The 20,016-nt window shown below is 46.0% G+C and overlaps 1 pseudogene across 1 annotated transcript; it reads right to left on the reverse strand.

Moving 5' to 3' along the window:
- Positions 1-8,712: 8,712 nt before the first annotated feature.
- Positions 8,713-9,683, reverse strand: LOC308417456 (replication factor C subunit 5-like; annotated as a pseudogene). The gene has a single exon. The product of its transcript is annotated as a replication factor C subunit 5-like (transcript).
- Positions 9,684-20,016: the final 10,333 nt, after the last annotated feature.

Genomic DNA, 20,016 nt, shown 5'->3' on the forward strand with positions numbered 1-20,016 from the left:
GATGTGTACCCAGGAAGCACTCTTGTGGGGAGAAAAGCTCATATTTGGACAGGGAGCTTCCACTCACTTGTGATGGGTCCACAATTGGCCATTTCCTAGTAAGAACTGGAGCAGTACTAGGTCATAAAGAAGAAGGGAAGGGTGGACGCTGTAAAGACCGAGTGCAGCTGATGGGATAAAAATACAAAAGGACTTATACGATGTGCTTGCAACTATGTGTGGTGATTTTTTTTTCCTTTTATGAAGCTTGCTTTCCAACGTATGCCAAACAAGGCTCATATTAGTGGAGGAAAAGAGGATGGCAAAATGAATTTTAGAACTTAAAAGAAAAAAAAATTATATATTCAGTCTTCAAAGCAACTTGCCCAGCTGTGGAAGGCCACCCAATTAGTCAAGAAGAAAAGGCATTTGTCATTGTGGCTGGTTATTTCATGTGCTTTAAAATAGAGGAAATCGTTCCAGTTGTCTTGCCAAGGGTGTTCAACCCTCCCATAAGACTAAAAAAAGGCAACTTACACCATCCAACAGCACGAGAAGACGGAATGGCGGACTGCCTTGCTTTGCACATGTTAGGAACATCTGGCTCTGCTCTGAGCCCTGGTAACTTTGGCAGTTAGCCGGTGGCCCACAAATTTAAAAACCCTCAGAGCCTCCTGTCAGGCTCAGCTATGGAAGTTCCTGGTGGCAGGACCACAGGGAAGTCGGACACTTGCAGCTGCCACCTTGTGGTAACAACATCCCTCTCTGACTGTAGACTCCAGACACTGGCTTTTAGAGATGCAGGTACAAGCCCGAGAATGCAGGGTATCATAGGTGTGCCCCAGATGGCTCTTCATCAGAGCAGCAACAGATGCATGCATTTGTTATTATTTATTTATTTATTTATTTATTTATGGGCATGCACTGTCACTCTTTTCAGACACACCAGAAGAGGACATTGGGTCCCACCACAGATGGCCGTGAGCCACCATGTGGTTTCTTGGAATTGAACTCAAGACCTCTGGAAGAGTAGCCAGGGCTCTCAACCGCTGAGCCATCTCTCCAGCCCATAAATAATTTTTTAAAGGGAAAAGAGAGGGGGGAGGTGATGTGACAGGCTCTCCAACTCTAAACTCCTGCTTCATTTCATGTGGCACGGGGTCACGAAGAGACATGCCTTGTGGCTATGTCACTCTCCAATGCTGTGACCACAATGATGTCTCTCATCTGACATGTTCATCTGCAATGTGATTCCACCCTCCCCATCCAGAAGCAGACTCTTGAGTCCAGGCTAACCATAGTGATTTGCTTGCATCTAATACGATATAAGGTGGTGGTTCTCAACCTGTGGGTCAAAACTCCCCTGGCAAACCTTTATCTCCAAACATATTTACATTACGATTCATAAGATGACCAAACAGTTATGAAATACACACAAAAATAGTGTTATGGTGGGGGTCCCCACAACATGAGGAACTGTATTAAAGAAAGGCTGAGACCACTGCTGTGGGGTAATTTCCCCCATTAGGCTACCTGCCTTTCCTGGAAGGCTTGCTCCCACACATTTTCTCTCCTGAAAAGCTATCTCCCACAACCAGCATGAAACCTGAACCGTGAAGCCTAACCCATGTGGTAAGGGCTCTCAGGTACAGGTCTCTGTCAACAGACCTCATGGAATTTGGCTTTTGGGATATTTTGGCCTATGTACCAAACAGCCCTGCAGGCGATCCCAGCTCCCTAACACTGTCAGCTGGTTCTCAAACACCGAAGGCCTCATGAGAGGGTTTCCAAGCAGTTCTCCCTAGCTGGGCTGCTGTTCGCAGCTGAAGGCTGCAGGGTGAAGGGGTCATTTTTCATCAGAGGTGTGGCTCCTGGTAGGTTGCCTGTGCTCTAGGGGATTGCATGCAGGCAACACTAATTGGAGTAAGTAGAGGGGGTAAAGAGGTGTGTGTGTGTACATATGTGTGTACATGGGTGTGTACATATGTGCATGTGTGTGTGCATATATGAGTGTGTGCAGGAGTGTGGGTGTGTAGGAGAAGCTATAAAGGATCTGGGTGTGTGGGAGGGAGGGAAGCATGTGATCAAGATATTTTGCAAACATGTATGAAATTGTCAAAGAATAGGTTTAAAATATTACTTTAAAGCAACAACCTAGTGAGACAGTGAATCCGTGTCATGCCATGTCCAGATGCCTGACCACAGGGCCCGTGAACATTAGGGTGTGGTGGTTGTCTGTCATAGTCCATGCACTGGCCAAGCATGTTCACAGGAATGGCTTTTTCTTCCTTCCTTCCTTCCTTCCTTCCTTCCTCCCTCCCTCCCTCCCTCCCTCCCTCCCTCCCTCCTTTCTTTCTTTCTTTCTTTCTTTCTTTCTTTCTTTCTTCCCTTTCTTTCTTTCTTTCTTCCCTCCCTCTCTCTTTTCTTTTTTGAAGTGGGGGGGGGTGGTTTGGGTGTGTGTGTGTGTGTGTGTGTGTGTGTCTGTCTGTCTGTCTGTCTGTCTGTCTGTTTTGTTTGTTTGGTCAGTTGGTTTTTCCAGACAAGATTTCTCTGTGTAGCCTTGGGCATCCCGGAACTCACTCTGTAGACCAGACTTTCTCCAGCTCAGAGATCTGCCTGCCTTTGTCTCCAGAGGGTTAGGATTAAAGGATTAAAGGAATGTGCTACCATTGCCTGGCCAGCAGGGTTTCTTTAACCCTGATCCTGCTCCCTTCCTATGTGCCCTATACTGTCTTATATGATGTGAAATTGGTAAGAAGAATAAGGTTATCCCCAACACACACGCACGCACACATGTGAGCGCACACATGTACACACACACACACACACACACACACACACACACAGCCTCCAGCACTGGAGGAAACGCTGTCTGTCTGTGGGACCTAACTGTCCCACTTACAGCACTGTGCAGCCTGGCTACGAAGGCTCCATGAGTGACTTCCCTCTTACGCCCTCTTCTGGCCTCCTTGAGTACTGCAGGCACATGGCACACAGACACACACGTGCGGACAAAACATCCAAACACACAAAACAATAACATGTCTGTGTGGGGTGGGGTGGGGTGTGTTTTAGAGTTTAAGCTGTATTCCACCCCCAGTTAGCATGGCCTTTTCCAGTGCCAGGAAGCCTAGGGATAGGCTCTTGAACCTCAGTTTCTTCCACATCAGGTTGGTTTAACTGGTGCTTCAGAAATGTTTTCGTTATGATATCCTGTGGCGAGCAGATTGGAGAATGGCTGTCAAAGCTCACTGCTTTCAATATATCGCCTACAGACCCTAGTGGAAAGGCCATCTCTAACCCTGGTGTTTAAGGTAACATGACCCCTCTAACACGATCATTCTCTATGAGGGGTGGGTTAAAGATGGCCACAAATTCTAATAGCTGTCCTATCAAGACTGAGTCTGGGTCCACACAGAAGGTTCAGTGTTTGCTTTGAGCAAGAGAAAATTCCAAGTACTTCTTGAGGTTGGTGGTATGGTACACAGTCATAGCTACCTAGACCCTCAACCTGTAGTATTTTCTTTACCACCAGAAAAGGCCTGGATTTGATTCTTCCTCAATCATGAGAGCTGAATGGAGCATTTCCAGAAATTCTGTGAGTCGTTCATTAAACAAAGCCATTATTAAACCTATATCTTAGATAAATATATTACATAAAGATCTATGTTTTCATCCTTCCTAGGTGTGGACAGCGCCATCAGTGGGCTGGGAGGTGCTCAACCATTAGGCACCCATACAGAATTTGCCTTTTGATTATGTTCAGTTTATTCACATAACATTCCTTACATTGCCTTTTTAACATGGAGGTTAAACAGACATCTCAGCAAGCAGAAACATTTGTCTGAGCAGACAGTGCCACTGTAGGCTTCCACTGGGGAATCCGCTCCAGCTCGGATGCTTTTGGAACTTGCTGCCTAGGCGTGACTTCTGCTGCGTCAGGCCAGGACGATGGCACTTGGAGAGGTCCCAGAAGACCCTTGAGAGCCTCCAGCAGGTAGCACTGACAGAGCGGGCATGTGAGAACTCATCGATAGTTCTGGAAACTTGAAGGTCATGAAGCCAGAGTCACACAGTGCCCAGTGTCAAAGTCCCCCTTGCTGATGGGTATATGGTATCAGCCTGGAGTCTTGGTTTGCCCCGCCCTGGGAGCGCAGCAATGTGATGCCACAGACTACTTCCAAAGCTCCAGTTTTTGTACCTTTTCATTGAACTGAAGTTCGCACTCCAGGGCTCACAGCTTGGGGCTAGTTCACTAACATCAGTGCCACCTTGAGGTTAGTTCATTAACAGGAACGTCTGCCTTGGGTTTGGCTTGTGTTAGAGCTACCTTGTGGCTGATTTACTGACATACTGAGGTTGCTTTGGTGCAGGCTTCTGCTTTTACAAGCACAACATCATTCCAAATTCACAAGTACAGCAAGTCCCACAAAAATAATTTTTCAAATTACACAAAATGGTTTCACTTACGTTCCTCACACTAGCCATTAATGTTTTACTGTGTGTTGCTTTTCTATGCTCTTGGGGGTGTTTATCATGTGTAGAGGGATTTTATAATAGTACATAATGTACAATTCCCAACCCGATGTCCACCGATGGGAGTAGCTTTCAACTGGTTGTGAGCAAAACAGCTGCATAAAGGAACTTATCAACTGCCTCACAGAAAGCTGGTAGTTAAACATGGCCGACACACCACGGCCATGGACCACTGTACTTAAGGCCATTGGAGACATCACATCTGTATTTGTACATGCTTGTTAGTTTGTTTCCATGGTAAATGTAAATTTTCAAGAGGAGCTTTGCCTTTCATTCACAAGAAAGCCAGGCACAGAAGATGCGCTCCCTAAACCGTCTTTGGACAAAGATGGTAATACTTTTCCATAATGAACGAGCAGAGACCCCTGCGCTGTTTGACACTTCCTGTTCCCTGGAGACTGTTTCCTTCACCCCCAGCATTCTACTGGTGCAGAACAGCGGCCGCCCCTCCACTATTCACTGAGAATCAAAGTATAGAACTCAAGGAGATAATGGTGTGTGCACTCAGGATGCAGGGGCAGGAAGAGCTCCTGACATCCAGAAGGTGAGGCAGGGGGATTGTAAATGTGAGGCCCATAGCAGCTACATAGTGAAACCCTTAAACAAACAAACAAACAACTGACTGGCCCTCTCAAAGCTGCTATCAATTGTCAGTAAGTCCTCAGCTAAGGACTTCATGCCCATCTGCCCTCTCCAAGCTCTGGCTTGAGCTTGATTAGGCCAAGTGTGTGTTGTCACAACCTCTGTGAGCTCACAAGTACAACTGCCTTGAGTTTGGAAGACAGTTTTCTTGTAGTCATACACCGCCTCTGGCTCTTACCATCTCTCTTCCCCATCCTCCATAATGATCCTGAGCCTTGGGAGGTGGTCTGGGACACTTAGCCAAGTTGTCACACTTAGCTCTGGCCTCTCATTCTCTGCATCTCGACTAGGGGTGGGTCTCTATTGCCGTTCACCATCTACTGTAAAAATGAGCTTCTCGGGCAAGGGTTGAAACACTACAGTGTCACTAGGAGATAGTTTAATGCTATAGTTCTGTTTTTAAACATTTAAAACAGTTTTAGGGCTGGGCAGGAGTCATACATGCCTTTAATCACTGCACTTGGGAGGTAGAAGCAAGTGGATCTCTGTGAGTTCGTGGCCAGCCTGGTCTACAGAACAAGTTTCAGAACAGCCAGGGGTACACAGAGAAACCTTGTCTTGAAAAACCAAACCAAACCAAACCAAACCAACCAACCAACCAACCAACCAACCAACCAACCAACCAACCAACTAACCAACAAGAATAACTAGCTTTAGCTGGGTGTGGTGGTGCATGCCTTTAATCCATGCCTATTTGGGAAGCAGAGGCAAGTCGGATCTCTGAGTTCAAGGTGAATCTGGGATATTAGTGAGTTTCAGGACAGCCAGGGATAGATACATAGTGAGACCCCATCTCTAATCAGACACACCAATAAAACTGCAGCAGCTTTGGTTTCCTCAGTGGGAAGAATTTCTCTTTTATAGCATGTGACACCCGAAACTCACTGAAAGGCAGGGTTGGACTTCTTTCTTTTGTTTTCTTATCCATTGTCCCATTCTTAACAGAAATTTGTTATTTGATACAGTATCTCCTACTTTCCTTCAAAATCGGTGTAATTGTTTTAATAATGCTATCTAGCAACAGTGTGAAGTAAGTACGGAGAACATACTAACAAATGCATGTGGCTCCCACCAGGACTTCCTAAATCTTCCTCTTTTTCCATTATTGCTAGACCTTTTGTCTTTTTGTTTGTTTGGTTTTGTATTTCTAGACAGTATTGCTCTGTGTAGCCTTGGCTCTCTCCTTTGTAGACCAGGCTGGGCTCAAACTCATAGAGATCCACCTGCCTCTGTTTCCCAAGTGCTGGAACTAAAGGTGTGTGCCACTACTACCAGCCTGGTCCTTCCGTTCTTAAGGAAACCTCAGATCACACACACACACACACACACACACACACACACACACACACACACACACATACAATCAAGCCTCCTCTGTGGCTTCCTTTCCTGTTTGTCACCCTTCCCACTGGCTTCAAAGCACTACTTCAGGAGTGACAGCTTTGTTCCAGAAGGCTCTCTCACAGCAGAGATGACAAATAGTCCCATTTACATCTTCACAGGAGTGTAAACTCCATCTTAAATGAGCTTCTGGATCCAGAGTCTGTGCCCATAGGCTGGCAACTGCAGCCTCCCAACATACATACCCCACCAACAGTTATGGGGGTTGTCTCCCAACATACATACCCCACTAACAGCTATGGGGGTTGTCTCCCAACATACATACCCCACCAACAGTTATGGGGGTTGTCTCCCAACATACATACCCCACTAACAGCTATGGGGGTTGTCTCCCAACATACATACCCCACCAACAGTTATGGGGGTTGTCTCCCAACATACATACCCCACCAACAGTTATGGGGGTTGTCTCCCAACATACATACCCCACCAACAGTTATGGCGTTGGCTCTGTGCCGCCCTGCCCTTTGCCAGTGTGTTGTGGCACGGCCTTTAGGCTCTGGGATTCTATATTCTCCATTGTTTTACTTCTGCTCAGCGTATAGCCTCAGACCTTGTTGATTCTCAACCTCACCCCCCCAAAACTGTCCCCACACCCCAGAACTTTCACTATTTCTTCCCTAAGGAGACTCCAAGAGCCCTTTTGTTACAGCCACTGATCTGAGTCCCAGAGGTACCCACTGAGATTTCTAGGTTCTAGTGTTTTGAAACAAAGGACACATGGATAGTTGGTAGAAACACAGAGAGACTCACGATGGAAGTACAGTAAAGAGGTGAGAATCTGTAAAAAGTAAAATGTCTGAGGCTCCAAAAGCTCTGGGTGCTTAGTGTGGGGTGTTTATAGGTCATTATCATATACTTGTATTAATAAATTGTCACATACTGTTTAATCTCACTGAGAAGAAAGGTGAAATGTGCGTCCCCCTAACCCCCACCCTTCAGATCCAAGCATGCTTATTCCAAGTGTCTTCCCAACCCGGGATATGCTGTCCTTCTAACCCTGGTTCAGGGAGAAAGCCAAGAGTACAATTATTAAGTCTTTGAGAGCAGCTAGAAGGTGAACTGTCTCCAACAGACCTTATAGTGTTCATCCCATGGAGTGTGAGGAAATCCCTCTTAATAAAGGTCAAAGTCAACCATGACCAGCAGGGCTTCTTCTCCTCTGACCTTGGGTGGTGAGCTCAAACCTCCATACCCTCTAACTGGGGAGGGTCCTTGGCAGACCTACAACTTCAACTTCCTCTTTTCCCCTTCCTGCCTCTCCTTCAACATGCCCCCAATAAGACCCCGCCCAGCAAGTATCTGGGATTCCTGAAATGCTTCTCCATGCAAATGATGTATTCACAGAACTTTACAATTCTAACCAATGATTTTCATTGACCCTGAAAACTCCACTCTCCAAGGTCCATATATACCACTGGTTCACACCCCCACCCAATAAAGTGTATGGGCACAAACCCACCCCGAGTAAAGGTGTGCACACAAACTAAGATCTTCTCAGAGAGCTTTTTCATTGTAGATCATTGGTCAGAGAAGTCCTTCACCTAAAAGCTGTAATATCCTTGGAGAAGGCCAACTGTGTTGTAATTTCTTTCCTATTTTCACAATAGAATTTAAGACCTGCTCATAAGCCTTCTAAGAGTGGAAAAGACCACTGCTTTGCTTCTGAGACAGGGTCTGTCTTACTATCTTGACCTGCAACTGCCAACTGCCTGGTAATTCTGCCTCAGCCTCTTGAGTCCTGAGGTTATAGGCATGTTAGCCCTTTGGGCAGAAGAGATTGATTTTGAAATTCTGTAACAAAATATTTGATCAGAAACCTACGAGCACCCATGTAGAGTTGAAAGACACTGAAGCGTACTCAGTCTCAACATTCTTCTGCAGCTGATTTTTGTCATCCCATCGAGGGATGGGAAAGACTAAAGCAGTCCTCACCATGGGGGCGGGGCGTTTTCCCCTTTAAGAGACAAGCGGCAGGGATCATTACAGTTCACAGTTGCTCTGTAGCTCCCTGCCCCAAACAGCCACAGAGAGCACTTCCTAAATGCCAGGGGAGAGACTTCTGTGACTGGTTTTATCCAGTGGCCCAGGGTAGCAGGTCCTCTGTCCTCCAGTCACCGATGGGCCTGGAGCAGGGGCCAGGCCTTGGAGCTTCTAGGCCTCTGCAACTATCAGGTCTCTGGTAACTTGAAAAGCAGCAATGAGGGAGCTCGGCTGTATCTTCTCTCTGGTGTCAACAGAAAGTCTGTTCTCAGTGTCTGCCGTTTTGGTCAATAAATGTATCCGAATGGAAGATGGAGAGTCAACTCTGAACAGACAAGTAAACCTCAGCGCCAAGGATACCATGCAGCGCCAAGCTCTTCAGAGTCTCCAGCTCCATGATATTTTTGTAAGCAGTGGTGAAGTCTTGATTTAGCATCTAGTCCAGAATGTTGGCAATCCCCGTCTTGAGTGGATGCTCGGTGCAGGTGTAGAAGTCTCCTCTCTCACCTTCCCAAAGGCCATATTGGTACTCTGCAGAATGATCAGAGCCCTTCGCGTGTCCCCACTGGTCAGAGTGACAGGGCCTTCATTCCATCTTCTCTTCTATCCACATTCTCTTCTTGTACTACAAGTTCCAGACGAACATGAGCTCGTGTGTCAGAGGGCCAAGTCAGAACCTCGTGCACCGTGACTGCAAGGCAGGGATGATCTTGGACGGGTAGTTACAGATGGGGCAAAACCTGTTTTCTGTAAACGTCTCAGTCACTGTCTCAAGGCGTCAGCTTCGTCCAGGATCACAAGCTTAAACCCTTTCTTGAAGATCGTCCTTGTGCTGGCAAAGCTGAGGATTGACCCCCCGAATGATATCAACTCCTCTGTCGTCAGAAGCATTCAGCTCCAAACTACGGAGCCGACCTCTTGATCTTTGTACAGTTGCTTGGCACAGCCAGGATGGTGGATGTCTTTCCAGTCCCAGTAGAAAAGGAGATGTGACAGGCAGTCTTCACTGATGAACTTCTGAATGGTACTCAGAATGTCCTGGTGAGAAAGGAGATCGGCCAGGGTCTGTGGCCGGTACTTCTCAACCCAAGGTGAGTTCAGGACCGGGCTGCCAAGGGCAGCTGCTGCAAAGGCGCCGTCCATCGTCATGACTGACAGATGCTGCAGGCCCGAGCATGCGCTCTTTAAACTTTATGGGTAGCCCTTGTTGACAGGTGTTCCCAGTCTTTCTATGTTAATCTTGATGCCACCCCCACTCCCTCGACACACCTACCTTCCTACTGCACTTTGGTAATCCAGGTGATGGGGGAAGGGCAAATTTGTGTTTTCCTATGTTTGTAGGGACATGAATCCCCACATACACGAGGACTCACCTGTAGGTCTGAGCTGAAGCAGAGTAGCCTCCTTGCTGGCTTTGTAGAGTCTATTTAAGGTAAGTGGAGGTGGCCGGGCATGGTGGTATTCACCTTCAGTCCCAGCACTGGGGAGGCAGAGGCAGTATGACTTTCAATGCAGTGCGAGTTCAAAGCCAGCTTGATCCGTATAATGATTCCAATGTTGCGGTTTATAAAAAGGTAAGAGGGACAGTTAAGATTGGTGGATGTGTGGTAAGGTATAGGGAAAGGGGGGTACCTCCGCGGACCCATGCTGAGTCATCCCTTCCCTCTAGGGGACCAGCCACACAACAATATTGTATAGAGAGGGGAGAGTGTAGGAGAGACAGACAGAGAGAGAGAGAGAGAGAGAGAGAGAGAGAGAGAGAGAGAGAGAGAGTAGAGGAGTAGAGGCCAGCCATGAGCACATGAAGAGAGGGGGAAAGAAAATGGAGAGAGAGGGGGAAGAGAGAGACAGGAGGACCGAGCAAAGAGCTGGAAGGAAAGAGAGCAAGAGAGAGTGGAGGGGGCAAGCAGCCCCTTTTATAGTGAGTCAGGCACATCTGGCTGTTGCCAGGTAACTGAGGGGCGGAGCTTAGACAAAATGCTAACATCCAGGCCAGCGAAGGTTACATAATGAGACCACGTTTCAAAAAAAGGGAGAACAGAAAAAGAAAAAGTGGCGAATCTTGAAGAAAACTACAGATGATATAACATAGGAAATAACTTATCTCTGAGATGAAATTTATTAATTCTGAACCCAAAGCTATCAAATATGAAAAATGCATAGGAAATGTGGGAGTTAATTTAAGTGACATCTTCCAGGTTTCCAATATCTGAAGAAAAAAAAAAGAGCCTCATTTCTCTAGGACAGAAAGCTGGGTTTGGCTTTTGATTACATATATATATATATATATATATATATATGCTGTTATTATTATTATTATTATTATCATTATCATTATTATTATGTGTGTCTGTGTTTCTCTCTGTGTGTGTGTATAGTTCTCTCCTTCCACCAGGTAGATCCTGGGGGTCAAACTCAGGTCATCTGACTTGGCAGCAAACACCTTTACCCACTGAACCATCTTACCCACCTGGACTTGCCTTAGTGACAAAGGACAACTTTCCCTTTACCATGTGCCAGGTGGTATCCATACCCGGACATACTAAAGAACCCACTCACTTGTCATCTGTGTCTTTCTGGTCCATGCATACGGGCAGGGTGCCAGCCCTGGTGTAGCACCCAGGGACAGGAAGTCACAGCTGTACCTGAGTAGACTCCTTAGCAAGTGCCTGGTACTTCTGAGAGTCATCTGTGTGACTTATTCCTTGCCATTCCTATAACAACCCTCTTGGGCAGGTATTATCATTATCCTGGAAATCACGCAGGAGGAAGTTGGGAGTCCCAGAGACTGATAGGAAGGCGTAGGATTGCTCTGTTCCTTTCCCTTCGGATCCAGTTCAATTACCATAAAACCACTTCGGCAGCCAGACTCTGCTAATAGCTAACTGTCTAGCAAAGGCTGCATTGTCTTTGGAGCCTTAAACGCAACCCTTTTAATTGGAATTGCTTCCTAATTCAGCTTCATATATCTCCCTTCCCCTCACACAAAAGAATCCATTGTGTGGTCTCAGGAACAAGCTGGATGCTCCTTTGATATACTTTGCATGTAAATGTAGGGAACAAGACTCATTTGATTCATTATATCCTTTATTGATGCGCCTGCAGCATTTTATTGGAGGTTTTTGTGACCAGAATTCCTAACAAAGGAGGGAGCCAGCTTTTAGGCTGGCAGCTCGGCAAGGGAGGATTTACCACATCAGACTCCAAAGGGGCACACCCTCATCGCTATTGTCCTCTCCGGCTTTTCAAAGGGCTGGGCGGTCCAGTAGCTGGCTCTTTGCTGTGGTACTTGATGTGTTATCAAGATGAGAGACGGAAGCAAGGTAGCCCTCATGTATTGGGGTGGGCAGTTTGCTAAAGCTGCCAGGAAAGCATTCTGGCTGACACCTTGTGTCTGGGATCAATGTGCTGGGTGTCCAGGATTTAGAACAGTTTTGTGCATCTGCTCCATAGGAGGCTGGTATCTACCTGTCCACCTGTAGCGATAGGCTTCAAGGGCTATTGACAGGGGTTCATTATTCCCAATACTCTTCACTCTGCAGATGTGCCTTAGTTTGTGGTGGGGTTTTAGTCTTGAATGAAAACACAGTAACATCCGTAACCTGCAGAACATCATAGGCCGTCCTGGGTTACACTGTCATTTTCCCTCCTGTGCTCTTTGGCTGCTAAGCAAGGATCGTACTGAATCTTGGTAGCTTTGGGTGTGACCGGGCAGAATTCAAAACTCAAAGTTGGCAGCAGGGCTTCTATCAAATACACACTGGGTTTGCACCACGATGAAGTCAAACTGGTTTAAGTCGGAGGGCTGCGTAATTCTGAATGGCACTGAGGGTAAAGAGGCATAAAGCCACTGGGCTGGACGTGACAGGACATTCTGCACCTGGAGAACCCAACTCTAACACTGCTTGCTGGGGGCATGCTTGTCTTCTCCAGTATTAGCTTACTTCTCCCACGTGTAGCTCAGCTTTTAATAACCGGGTTGCCTAACTATGCACCCCACTCAAATCTAATCTGTTTTACAGCAGAACTTCTTCAGACGCCAAGCTTCCCAGGGCACTGACGATGAGCTTCAATTGATGACGAAGCTGCTTCACAGCCTTCTAAGAACTAAAGCATCGACAACCGTTTGCTTTAAGTCGATTCCTCCAATTACGTGCCTAAGTCTCTTATAGGACACTAAAAATTACTGAGGCGTTTTCAAAACCTCCATGTTAGTATTCTGACTAAGCTCCGCCCCACAGTTACCTGGCAACAGCCAGGTGTGCCTGACACTATAAAAGGGGCCACTTGCCCCCTCCTCACTCTCTTGCTTCTCTCCTGTTCTTGTTCTTGCCTTCCCTTCCCCCTTTCCCCCATCCTCTTCCCTGCTTCTCACTACGTGTTCATGGCGTCCGCTTCTCTGCTTCTTTTCGCTCTCTCCCTCTCTCTCCCCCACGCCCCCCTCTGTTTTTCTCTACCCCTACTACCCTCTTAACTCCCCTCCCCATGTCCTGAATAAACTTTGTTCTATACTATAGAATAGTGGCTGGTCCATCAGGGGGAAGGGATGCCTCAACATGGGCCTGCCAGAGGCACCCCTTCCCCCACACCTCACCACACTTCCATAGAACATACCCCCCTCTCTTTATCTTTTTATAAACACACTGTTCCACATGTCAGTGGAGCTCAGTTCTCTAAATGGAGTAGACACAGAAGTGTTCTGCCGTGAGCGCAGGACTGCTGGCTTTAATTATCTGAAAGATCTTCCTATGTGTTAACTGTTGGCACATTGGGTAGGAAAGGTGCAGTACAGTCTAAGTAGGATTATCCTTCGAAGTCGCTGCGGGAGAGCCAGAGCGGAAGGCCCTTGGACACAGACACGCTGGAAGATAATAGCTCCACAGTTGTGTTTGTTTTCTCTGTGTGCTGCAATAACAAGCCCGACTTGAGTGGCGAAGCAGCTCGGAGGCCTCTGAGCGTGCGTGAGATGATGATCTCACGAGAGGTGGGCTTTATTTCCCACATGAAAAGGTTTCCTTTATTGCCTGTCTCAGGTCTGTTTCCCTGTTGGGAGACCCAGGCTGTGACTCCTCCCACCTGTGCATTCCCAGTTCGCTGTAACTTAAATGCCACCTGGCCCAGCGCTTCACTGGCCAATGGATAGGTTTTCCTATTTAGCTATTTCTTTTTAATCATTATTCTGGGAGGGGGGTTAGTTTTTGAGACAGGGTCTTTTCCAGTAACTCATACTGGTTTCAAAATTGACATTCTCCCTCAGCCTTCTGAGTTATGGAATTACAGGCAGGTGCTACCATGCCAGGCATTGGTTCTATGACATTTTCTGTTGCTGAGCAGCAAATGACCTGAAAATCAGTCCTGGAAGGCAGCAAGCAGCACTGCTAAGCTGAAATCAAGGTGTTGGCAGCCAGGGTCTCCTTGGAACAAATGTAGTCACAGTGTCTGGTAGCTGCGGAGTTTATGGTAGCATGCTACTTCAAAACCATTATTTTGACAGGTGGTGGTACACACCTCTAACCCACTTGGAAGGCAGATACCAGTGGATCTGAATTTGAGGCCAGCCTGGTCTACAGAGTGAATTCCAGCACAGCAGTCAGGGCTACATAGAGAAAGTCTGTTGGGAAAACCAAACCAACCAACCAAACAAGCAAACAAACAAAAATTCGAAACAAACAGGCCTGCCCCTCCTCCTTCCCCTCCCCCATTATTTCTGCTTTTCAGTGCTCCCTTTGAAGGGTTCTGATTGGGTCAAGACTATCTATATAATCTCTCTTGATTAATTTAAAGTCAACTGTCATAGTTACTGTTTTATTGCTGGGAAGAGACACCATGATGAAAGCTGCTTATAAAAGACAGCACTGGGGGACCGCTTATAGTTTCCGAGAGTGAGTCCATGGCCGTCATGGTGGGAAGCACGGCAGCAGGCAGGGAGAAATGCTGATGAAGCAGAGGCTGAGAGCTTATTTCTGTAACTTATATCCCAATCCATAAATCGGAGTCAAAGCAAGTAAGACAAGACCTGATATGAGGTTGGTTTTTTATTTTGTTTTTGTTTCTAACAGGGGTCTCTCTCTGTGTTAAACTCCCCCTCCCCCCCTTTTCCTGGAGCTCTCTCTCTCTCTCTCTTTGGAGCAGGCTGTTTTAGTCAGGATTTCTATTCCTGCACAAAACACCATGACCAAGAAGCAAGTTGGGGAGGAAAGAGTTTATTCAGCTTACACTTCCACATTGCTGTTCATCACTAAAGGAAGTCAGGACAGGAAAACTCACAGGGCAGGAACTTGGAGGCAGGAACTGATGCAGAGGCCATGGAAGGGTGCTGCTTACTGGCTTGCTTCCCCTGGCTTGCTCAGCTTGCTTTCTTATACAGCCCAGGGCTATCAGCCCAGGAATGGCACCACTGGCAATGGGCCCTCCCCCTTGATCACTAGTTGAAAAAATGCTTTATAGCTATATCTCATGGAGGCATTTACTCAAGGGAGGCTCCTTTCTCTGTGATAACCCCAGCTTGTGTCAAGTTGACACACAAAACCAGCCAGTACACAGGCTGAACTCATAGAAATCCTCCCACTTCTCAAGTGTTGGGATTAAAGGTGTGTGCCAGCATATTCAACCTTTTGGCTAGGGCTTTTGAAATCTAAAGCCCACTTCCAGTGACACACCTTCTCTAACAAGGAGGTCACATTCCCTAATCTTTCCCAAAACAGTTCCACCCGTTAGAGACCAAGTATTCAAATATATAAGCCTGGGGGGGGGGGATTCTCATTCTAATCAGCAGATTTGGGACCTTATGTAAATCTGAAAAGTCCTATGTAATGTCACTAAATTATAAGGGTGATGTCATATTTTCCATATTCTGCTGGTTGGAAGCACCTTTCAGGTGTGGTTCAATGAGTCACTTTAGATTTCTCAGGTCAAGCATGCACCTGTTATCCCAGCACTTGGGAGGTATGGGGTGGAGGGGCTGGAGCTCAGATCACCCTTGGCTAGGACACCAAGGCCAGTTTGAGATTCAGCCTGAGACCCTATCTCAAAACAAGAACACTAACCTACTCGCCCCGCCTCCCAAAAAACCCAAACAAACAAACAAAAAGAATTCTGCCTTCTACATTTTCTTTCTGGATAAGAATTAGAAAACTAGGCTGGTGCGTCTCTCTCTTGTATTCCAGACCGCAACATGGGATGGGGTTAGTGTCCAAGAAACACGTGGCTTCATCTATCCACACCACATTCAAGTCCCAAAGTCAAATGTCCCTACCTTAAACATTTCCTGTCTTGGATAATAATGACGTCATTGTGACTTTGGATGTGAAATTAAAAAGCATGTGTGGGCCAGGGAGATTACTCAGTGAGTAAAGGCACATGATACCAAACCTGATTACTTTTGTTCCCCGGAACCCAGAACCCACCAAAGGAGAGAACTGTCTTCTGCAGATGGTTCTCTGGCTCCCACATTTGCACCCCCCTCCCCCACAGCAACCAATTAACCAACCAACCAAATAAAGAAATATTCTTAAAGAGAAAAACGTGTAGATATTTCATTATTCCTTGTGTGGGAGGGAAAGGATGTCCTGAGTGAAGTTCTGAGTGGATATGTATTATTTGAACATGGGTTTGGCCAAGTCTGGGACCATAGTCTCAGAGACAAGAGAAAATGGTAAAGCCTTCCCCGAGGAATTATGGAGAATCCAGCAGGGTGTGCAGATAATATCCACCATCACCTTCTCTCACAGATATGTTCAACCTAAAGACCTCCCTACATAGAAAGTATCTCCATCAGAGACCCTACGCTCCTAGATTAAATGGCCTCCTTGTTCAGCTGTATGCAATGACATGCCTCTCTGTTCACAGATAGACTTTATGAGGCTCCCTCCATCAGAGACCCTGGTTGATCCAGTCCCAACCTTTCTATGTGTCTATGTTTTCTTCATTACCTGGCTGCCCCAGTCAACTCCATCCCTGGAGCCATGCAAGAATGAGGCACTAGAGCATCAGTTCACAACCTGTGTGCCATGACCCCTTTTGGGAGGATGGAGGGGTTACACAAAGGAAGGTTGAGAACCACTGCACTAGAAGTATCTAAGAGCCATGAAAGTGTGGTCTATGAACAAGACTCTTCTTCACCCTCAAATAGGAAAGCACATGAGTCTTACAATAAGACACCTGGGCATTTGGCCTCCCTTGTGTTTAAAATGGGTGTTCTTTCTCCTCTTTGGTACCCTCAAAGGCAAAATGATCCCGATGATGATTGGTGCTCATCATGAGACAGGCCCCAGCTACTATATGTGCTACAAATCATTTCTCCATAAACACTTCAGAGTGGGATTGCCTTCATTAACATGTGCCCCTCCTACTTTCCAATTAGCACTTTCTTGTTAGTCTGGCTCTGGCAATGGTGGTAAAGCTCCAATAGTACTCACAGCATGAGCAACACACCTATAAATAAGAGCTAATAGATCTGGAGGCTCAGAATCCATGCATCCAGAGATGTGCTATTGTGAAGAAAGAACGGAAGGAGAACCAAAGCCATTCGTGTGCATTCATTGAGCATCTGCATGTTCTGTGTGCATTTTCTCATTGCTACTCCAAGCATGGTCCTGACATAGAACAGCCTACCACCTACTGAACACAACTGTGTGTGAGCAAGTTACACATACTGTTGCTATCAATAGATGTATGCCATCATCTGTTTATCTGTCTATCATCTATGATCTATTTTAGTTTAATGTAGACAGTTTTTGGGTTGGCTTTAAAAGTTGCATACAGTTGGCTTGAATGTGGAAGTCCTGTGTTGTCATGAAGACTGAGGCAAGCCCTTTGTGGTCACCGCAAGCTCTTGTTAGGTGTTCCCTCGGGATTCTTACACTTGATGTAACGGACCCTTTAGATCTCTCCCCTGTCTGTCCCGCATACCCACGGCAGCCATGGAGAATACAAACCCTGCTCCTGAAGTAGGACTGGTATACAAGATAAAAATAAGAAGTAAAAGTCCAAGATGGCTGAGGGCAGGTATTAAATCAACTTTGGGCCTTTTGAAGTTGGGAACATGTGTGTCTGCCTGGGGCTCTTCCAGAGTCTTCCTCCCAAGGAAGCAGTCAGGTGGGCTGACTGTACTGTGCCCGGGACAGCAGCAGCAGCAGCAGCAGAGAAGTGAGCCTGGGGTTACTGGTCTCTTGTCACGGACAGCTTCATATTACATAGTTCTTCATAATTCTATTCAAAGTATCTCAAATTTAGCTTTGATTCCAAGTTTTTCCCCCCCTGATATCTTTCCAAACCATGAGCCAAGCTCCGGGTTTGAGTATAGGGTGCCAATCAAAACATGTCACTGGGGAAAATTAGTTCCTGAAAGAAATTGTTTCCTTCCTTATAGATGGGAACAGGCATTATTCACTGTATTTTAATGAACAATTATCCAGTCTACTGCCAGTTCTCATCTACCAGAGAAGGAGTTCTGATCTTCAAGTGAACATAGCCGAGCTAGTGTTCAGTTTCAGCATTTACATTCTCTCTACTATGCGGGTCGCTGTCTAAATCTGGACAGGTTTCCACGATGCTTCAAGCTAGCCACAGGAGCTTTGTTAGGGCCGTAGCAGAGGCAGAGCACTTGGGTTGTATGGATTTGATTCCCAGAAGTCACAAAATGAAAACCCAGGGAATTAGCCAGAGAACATGCTAAAGATCCAGCTATGGCATAGCACCTGGGAGACAACTTTTAATGAGTCCATCAGCACTCGGCCGTCTGGACTGTTGGTGCCAGATTATCAGGCGAAGGAGGCTGGGATGAAAGGGGTATCATGGAAGGGAGTCGTGAATGTGTTTTTCCTCCTCAGGACAATGTTGGACTTAGGGTGCTTGATTTAAGTCTTTAAAGAATAGGAGGGGGCTGGAGAGATGGCTCAGCGGCTAAGAGCACTGACTGCTCTTCCAGAGGTCCTGAGTTCAATTCCCAGCAACCACATGGTGGCTCACAACCATCTGTAGTGGGATTCAACGCCCTCTTCTGGTGTTTCTGGGGATAGCAACAGTGTATACATTAAATAAATACACAAATAAATACATAAATATTATTTAAAAAAAAAAAAGAGAATAGGAGAGTTGGGCTAGAGAGATGGCTCAGTGGTTAAGAGCACCAACTGTTCTTCCACATGGTCCTGGGTTCAATTCCCAGCAACCACATGGTGGCTCACAACCATCTGTAATGAGATCCGATGCCCTCTTCTGGTGTCTGAAGATACATAAAATAAATAAATAAATCTTTTAAACAAAAGCAAAGAATGGGAAAGTTCTATGAATGTCTTTATGCTGTATAGGTGGCAGGAAGCATCTGTCCTCTCAGGGCTGACAGAGCTACGGACCCCTCATCCTTCCTCCTTCTCCATAAGGGAAGGGAGCTCTATGATACTTTTAACATTATTGTTAAAAATTATTCATTTTAATGGGAGTGTATCTTGTCTTCATGTATTTATGTGCACCATGGTTGCCCTCAGAGGTTAGAAGAGGGCATCAGACCTCCTGGAACTGGAATTATGGATGGTTTCAAACCACTGTGTGAGTGCTGGGAATTGAACCCTGTCCTCAGCAAGAATAACCTGTGTTCTTAAGCACTGAGCCACTTCTCCAGCCCTGTTCTGTAATATTTGGCAGACATGCTTAGAGACAGTTTGTCCAGTGTGGGAATGCTCATTACCCACTCAACCTAATCAAAGCCAGCTGACCCATCAGCTGTTTTGTGTAATCTGATTGCACATGTCCATGCCTCAGTCTAGTGCTTGTAATAAAGATCACTCTGAAAGGAATACCTAAAGCTCATCATCTAAATGTGGACACTTTGAAGAATAAAGAATACAGTATATCTGTACACATCAATATAGTTATGTATTATACATTATATGGCTAAGAGTAGAACTCAGTGTCAGAACTCCGCCTATGTGCAAAGCCTGGGCTATCCCTATTGCAGGGTGTGGTGATGTCAACACTCAGAGGCTAAGGTGGGAAGGTTGCTTGAACTCAAAGGAGCTTAAAACCAACCTAGGCAACAAAGCAAGAACCTGTCTCAATAGATAAAGAAGTACATAAAAATGCAATATAAGCTGGTGTGGTGTTACACCTGATCTTGAAAAACAAACAAAAAAAATGTAATATATGTATAACATAAAATGGAAAACAGCATCATCACAATTTTTGGGGGCTGGGGGAGTTCAAGATAGTGTCTCACTATGTAGCTCTGGCTGTCCTGGAATTCACCCTGTATACCAGGCTGTCCTTGAACTCACAGATATCTACCTGCCTCCACTCCTAAGAGCTGGGAGTAAAAACGTGTGCCATTATGTCTGACTTTGTTTTCCTTTTTAATTATCCTTGATATAATGTGATTTAATACTCTATCTAATATGTCACTTGGTGTTTCTCTTGTGAATATATTTTTCAATACGGTTCTATTGAGTTAAAGTTTTTGAAAAAATTTCTCATGTTGCC

Source organism: Micromys minutus, assembly GCF_963924665.1.
Source record: "Micromys minutus genome assembly, chromosome: 1".
NCBI classification, from domain to species: Eukaryota; Metazoa; Chordata; class Mammalia; order Rodentia; family Muridae; genus Micromys; species Micromys minutus.